Here is a 7069-nt window from a genome sequence, read left to right as displayed (position 1 = left end):
GGAGTCACATGCCAAGGAACAATTCCCCGAAACAGTTTCGGAAATGGAGCTTCGAGCAAAGAGATCCAAATCCGCGGTTTCGGGAGCAAGGACAAGAGAGAGAGAGAGCAATGGTGATTTTTTTTCTAGAGGAATGTGGTGATGTGGGAAGAAGTAAGTGAGGGGGCCACGTGGGGACCACAACCCACCAGGGCGCGCCTGGGGGTCCTGGCGCACCTAGGTGGGTTGTGCCCACCTGGTGCACCTCCCTCTGGTATTATTTGCACCAAAAATTCTTAAATATTCAGGAAAAAAATCGTATTAAATTTTCAAAGCATTTTGAGAACTTTTATTTTTGGGTCAATTTTTTTATTGCACGGGAAACTCAAGAAACAGACAACGCATGGCATTTTATTTTATCTAACTAATAAAAACAGAAAACAAAAGGTAGGGACAGAAGGTAATGTTCACAAAATTCATCAACTTCATACCTCTCAAAAATGATCCATTAATAAGGTTGATCAAGTCTTATTAACAACCACTCTCGATTAGCATGAAACCGAAGAACTTTTGTGAATCACTAAGTTACCTCAACGAGGATATGAATGTCCCAAACAATAAGCATTTCATATTTCTTTTTAACAGTAGGTAGAGGTAGCTGAAAACTTCCAATAGTGATTGTTGGAGATTTTTTCAGTAACATTAATACCATTCACTTGGAATTGTTTCTTCGGAAAGTGCACTGTATGCTCATTACCATCGATATGGAAAGTGACCTTGCTTTTATTGCAATCAATAACAGCCCCTGGAGTATTCCAGAAGGGTCTACCAAGGATAATCGACATGTTGTCGTCCTCGGGCATCTCAAGTATAACAAAGTTAGTCAAAATAGTAACATTAGCAAAAACAAGGGGCACATCCTCACAAATATTGATAGGTATGGTGATTGATTTGTCAGCCATTTGCAAAGATATTTCAGTAGGTGTGAGTTTATTCAAATCAAATCTTTTATTTAAAGAGAAAGGCATAACACTAACACAAGCTCCCAAATCACATAAAGCGGTTTAAACATAGTTCCTTTTAATAGAGCAAGGTATAGTTGGTATTCCCGGATCTCCAAGTTTTTTAGATACTCCATCTTTAAAGGTATAATTAGCAAGCATAGTGGAAATTTCAGCTTCCCGTATTTTTCTCTTATTGGTGATGATATATTTTGATGCGGAGCATCCCGAGTCCATCCACAACGACACTCCATCATCACCTCCACAAGAACCGAGAGGACCAATGACAAGAGCACGTGCACGCGCCATCGAGAATGAGGTTGATTCTTTACTATTCGAGCTCCATTCAAATTCACACGAGAATTGGGTCCTACCTCAAACGGAAATGATATGCATCTTTAGTTATGAAGAAGATGACCATGATGAGGCCAAGACAGAGACCCAAGCACCTAAGGAGAAGAAGGAGGAAGAAAACCGCGGAAGGTGCCAAAGAGAAGTGGCCCTGGACACTCCGGGCACCCGCACCCCGCTGCCCCCGGGTGCCTAGGCATTAAGGAATTGGAGAATGATGTCTACTACACACCCTTCTTCTTGTAGACGTTGTTGGGCCTCCGGGTGTAGAGGTTTGTAGGACAGTAGCAAATTTCCCTCAAGTGGATGACCTAAGGTTTATCAACCCGTGGGAGGCGTAGGATGAAGATGGTCTCTCTCAAACAACCCTGCAACCAAATAACAAAGAGTCTTTTGTGTCCCCAACACACCCAATACAATGGAAAATTGTATAGGTGCACTAGTTCGGCGAAGAGATCGCGATACAAGTGCAATATGGATGGTAGATATAGGTTTTTGTAATCTGAAAATATAAAAACAGCAAGGTAACTAATGATAAAAGTGAGCGTAAACTGTATTGCAATGGTATGAAACAAGGCCTAAGGTTCATACTTTCACTAGTGCAAGTTCCCTCAACAATAATAACATACATGGATCATATAACTATCCCTCAACATGCAACAAAGAGTCACTCCAAAGTCACTAATAGCGGAGAAAAAACGAAGAGATTATGGTAGGGTACGAAACCACCTCAAAGTTATCCTTTCTGCTCGATCTATTCAAGAGTCCATAGTAAAATAACATGAAGCTATTCTTTCCGTTCAATCTATCATAGAGTTCGTAATAGAATAACACCTTAAGACACAAATCAACCAAAACCCTAATGTCACCTAGATACTCCAATGTCACCTCAAGTATCCGTGGGCATGATTATACGATATGCATCACACAATCTCAGATTCATCTATTCAACCAACACAAAGTACTTCAAAGAGTGCCCCAAAGTTTCTACTGGAGAGTCAAGACGAAAACGTGTGCCAACCCTATGCATAGGTTCATGGGCAGAACCCGCAAGTTGATCATCAAAACATACATCAAGTGGATCACGTAATATCCCATTGTCACCACAGATAAGCACGGCAAGACATACATCAAGTGTTCTCAAATCCTTAAAGACTCAATCCGACAAGATAACTTCAAAGGGAAAACTCAATCCATCACAAGAGAGTAGAGGGGGAAGAAACATCATAAGATCCAACTATAATAGGAAAGCTCGCGATACATCAAGATCGTGCCACCTCAAGAACACGAGAGAGAAAGAGAGAGATCAAACACATAGCTACTGGTACATACCCTCAGCACCGAGGGTGAACTAGTCCCTCCTTGTCATGGAGAGCGCCAGGATGGCCACTGGTGAGGGATCACCCCTCCGGCAGGGTGCCGGAATGGGCTCCCGAGAGGTTTTTGGTGGCTATAGAGGCTTGCGACGGCGAAACTCCCGATCTATTATTGTCTTCGAAGGTTTTAGGGTATATGGATTTATATAGGCGAAAGAAGTCGGTCGAGGGAGCCACGAGGGGCCCACGAGGGTGGAGGGCATGCCCCCCTGCCTCGTGGCCTCCTCGAAGCTTCCCTGACTTCAGCTCCACGTCTCCTGGATCACGTTTGTTCCAAAAATCACGCTCCCAAAGGTTTCATTCCGTTTGGACTCCATTTGATATCCCTTTTCTTTGAAACACTAAAATAGGCAAGAAAACAGCAATATGGGTTGGGCCTCCGGTTAATAGGTTAGTCCCAAAAATAATATAAAAGTGTATAATAAAGCCCGTAAACATCCAAAACAGATAATATAATATCATGAATGCTTCATAAATTATAGATACATTGGAGAAGTATCAGAGAAGCCTCCCCCAAGCTTGTGGGAGACTCTCTTCTTCAATTTGCACAAAGTTAAATATTTCCTGCAAGGTAGCTTGTTTCTTATGAGTAGGGAAATATTTTTCGTAGAAGTAATAAATCATATCCTGGGGACTAGTACACAACCAGGAGCAAGAGTATTGTACCAAGCTTTAGCATCACCCTTTAATGAGAACGGAAATAATTTGAGGATATAGTAATAGTGAATCTTCTCATCATCAGCAAAAAGGGTGGCTATGTCGTTCAACTTAGTAAGATGTGCCACAACAGTTTCAGTTTCATAACCATGGAAAGGATCAGATTCGACCAAAGTAACTAACTCTGGGTCAACAGAGAATCCATAATCCTTATCATCAATAAAGATAGGTGAAGTAGCAAACTTAGGATCACATTTCATTTTAGCATTCAAAGATCTTTCTTTATACTTGCATAATAATTTCTCTAAATCATCTCTATCCTTACAAACAAGAATATCTCTAGTTGCCTCCTCACTCATAGCATAACCTTCTGGTACCTTTGGCAATTCATATCTAGGAGGGCTAGTCCTAGTAGGTGTTTCAAGATTTTAAGTTTCAAGCTCATCAACAGTTTCAACAATATCATGCTATCTTACTCTAGCAATTGTTCATCAAGAAATTCACCTAGTGGAACATCATCATCAATCAAGGTACTAGCATCATCATGGGTAGCATTCATAGCAGAACTAGCATCATCAACAACTTGCGACATATCAGAATTAATAGCATGTGGTGGTGTTGCAAGTTTACTTATAACAGAAGGTGAATCTAAAGCGGAGTTGGATGGCAGTTGCTTACCTCCCCTCGTCTTAGAGGGAAAAATCTTAGTCTTAGCATCCTTCAGATTCTTCATAGTGATAATATGATAATAATCCCAAGTGACTCAACAAATATAGTATGCTCCCCGGCAACGGCGCCCGAAAAAGGTCTTGATAACCCAAAAGTATATGGGATCGCAGCAATTTTCGAGGGTAGAGTATTTAGCCCAAATTTATAGATTCGACACAAGGGGAGCCAAAGAATATTTAAAAGTATTAGCAGCTGAGTTGTCAATTCAACCACACCTTGAGACTAATTTTCTGCGGCAAAGTGATCAGTAGCACAGTAATATGATAGTTTTGATAATAGTGGTAGCAGCAACAGTAACAGTAACAGTGATAGCAGTGATTTTGTAGTAGTAATGATACCAGTAGAAACGGTAGTTACTTTACAAGAACAATATAAAGTAAATTCGTAGGCATTGGATCGGTGATTCATTGGATGATATTCATCAAGAGACAGTCATAACCTAGGGCGATAAGGCACTAGATCCAGTTCATAAATATAATGTACGCATGTATTTCGTAAATAGTCATACATGCTTATGGAAAGAACTTGCATGACATCTTTTGTCCTACCCTCCCGTGGTAGCGGGGTCCTATTGGAAACTAAGGGATATTAAGGCCTCCTTTTAATAGAGAACCGGAACAAATATATAACACACATTGAATACATGAACTCCTCAAACTACGGTCATCATTGGGAGTGGTCCCGACTATTATCACTCCGGGGTTTCCAGATCATAACACGTAGTAGGTGACTATAACTTGCAAGATCGGATGTAGAACATGGATAATGGTGATAACATAAACGGTTCAGATCTGAAATCATGGCACCCGGGCCCAAAGTAACAAGCATTAAGCATGGCAAAATCATAGGAACATCAAACTCAGAACATAATGGATACCAGGGATCAGGCCCTAACAAAACTAACTCAATTACATGATGAATCTCATCCAATTCCTCACCGACCAGCAAGCCTACAAAGGAATTACTCACTCCCGGTGTGGAGCATCATGGAATTGGCGACAGAGAAGGGTTGGTGATGACGAAGATCGGAGACCCCCCTCTCCGGATCCCCGAAGGACTCCAGATCTGGCCTCCCGATGAAGAACAGGAGACGGCGGCGGCTCCGTCTTGTGAAACGCGATAATTCTTTCTCCCTGATATTTGGAAATATGTGATTTTATAGCATCGGTTTCAGGGTCTGCGGGGCCACCAGGTGGGGACAACCCACCTGGGCGTGCCTGGAGGGGGTGGCGCGCCCTGGTGGGTTGTGCCCACCCAAGTGCCCCCCCCCCTCGGGTGGTTCTTGGATCCAGAAATTCTCTTTTATTAAATAAAAAATCCTTGCAAAGTTTCGTTCCATTCCGAGAACTTTAATTTCTGCACAAAAACAACACCATGGTAGTTCTGCTGAAAACAGCGTCAGTCCAGGTTAGTTTCATTCAAATCATGCAAATTAGAGTCCAAAACAAGAGGAAAAGCATTAGGAAAAGTAGATACGATGGAGATGTCTCAGAGTGGATGGGGCTTGGGTCTCCTCGGACCTGGCATCCGGATGTACCCTCGGGCGGAGGTCTTCTCTGGCCTCCCTCGCCTCGTTCTTCTTCTTTTCCTTTTTCTTTTGTGCCTCGTACGACACCACGGTCAGCATTTCTTTCAGTAGGTCGACCTAGGGCCTTCAGGCAGCGGGGCCGGACAACTAATCTTCACGGCTCTTTCAAGCCAGCCCTGCGAGTAATGGGGAAAAGGAGTCATGTCCCTTACCAAAAGACAAAAATCCTAACATAAAATAAAATAGCTTTGTTACCCTCTTAGGGGGGTGCTCGGCGACGAGGCCAATATCCTCCTTGTCCGGCCACTCCTTTTGAGGCCTGAACAGCACCTTCCACAGCTTATCATGGGTGGTGTCGTAGAAACGGAGCATGGTGGGCGGATCTTTGGGCTTGTAAGCCCCCATTGGGGCGGCCTGCTCTTGGCAAGGGAGGAGGCAGCGGCAGAGCATCACCTGGACCACATTGGTCAGCTTAGCTCCCGCCTTTATCAAGTTGGAGATGTGCGTATGTAGCTGCTTTTCCTCCATGGGCAACCCCCAATCGAGGCCTTTCTTGTTCCAGGAGGTCAGCCTCACGGGAGGTTTGGGTCTGAACTCAGGAGCCGCCGCCCAGGCCGCACCACGTGGTTCGGTGATATAGAATCACTCCTTCTGCCAGACCTTGATGGAGTCTATGAATGTGCTCTCCGGCCATTCGACTCGAGCGAGCTTACTAATCATCTCTCCCCCGCAGTCCGCCTGTTGACCGTCGACTATCTTCGGCTTAACATTGAAGATCTTCAGCCACAAGTCAATGTGCGGTTGGACCCACAGAAAGGCCTCGCAAACGACCATGAAGGCCAAGATGTGCAGGAAGGAGTTCGAGGCTAGATCATGGAAATCTAGCCCATAGTAGAACATCAACCCCCTGATGGAGGGGTGTAGCGACAAGCCAAGTCCCTGGATGAAAATGAGGGACGAACACCACCCACTCACCTGGTCGGGCGTGGGCATGACTTGGCCCTCTTTAGGGGCCCGATGAATTACATCGGATGAGAGATAGCGAGCTCACTTCGGGTCTTCGATGTCGTTTTTGGTGACGATGGAAGCATCCCACTTGCCATTTGCTCCGGATCCGGGCATGGCCGAATCAGCTGAGCGACCAGGAGGGGAGCTGGATCGGAGCGCTGGAGATCTGGAGATTGGGAAAGCGATGGCGCGAGGAAGGAGATGGTGTGCAAAGATTGTGGTGGTTGTTTTCCCTTTTTATAAGCTGCTGAAATGCCAAGAGTCCTTTTACTGCGCCGCAGGCCTTGCCGCTGCCCAAAACAATCATGGCGTTATCACTACTAGGGAAAACCTTATACACATAATCTTAGCAGCAGCACGGCACAAAAAGAAGCGCTACTGCTAATTAGAAGTAGCACGGGTAAGGAAAACTCGCTACTAACGCAAATTTAGCAGTAGCG

The sequence above is a fragment of the Triticum aestivum genome, chromosome 2B (genome assembly GCF_018294505.1).
Source record: "Triticum aestivum cultivar Chinese Spring chromosome 2B, IWGSC CS RefSeq v2.1, whole genome shotgun sequence".
Taxonomy (NCBI): domain Eukaryota; kingdom Viridiplantae; phylum Streptophyta; class Magnoliopsida; order Poales; family Poaceae; genus Triticum; species Triticum aestivum.
The sequence above is the reverse complement of the archived record's forward strand: the minus strand, read 5'-3'. Positions refer to the sequence as shown.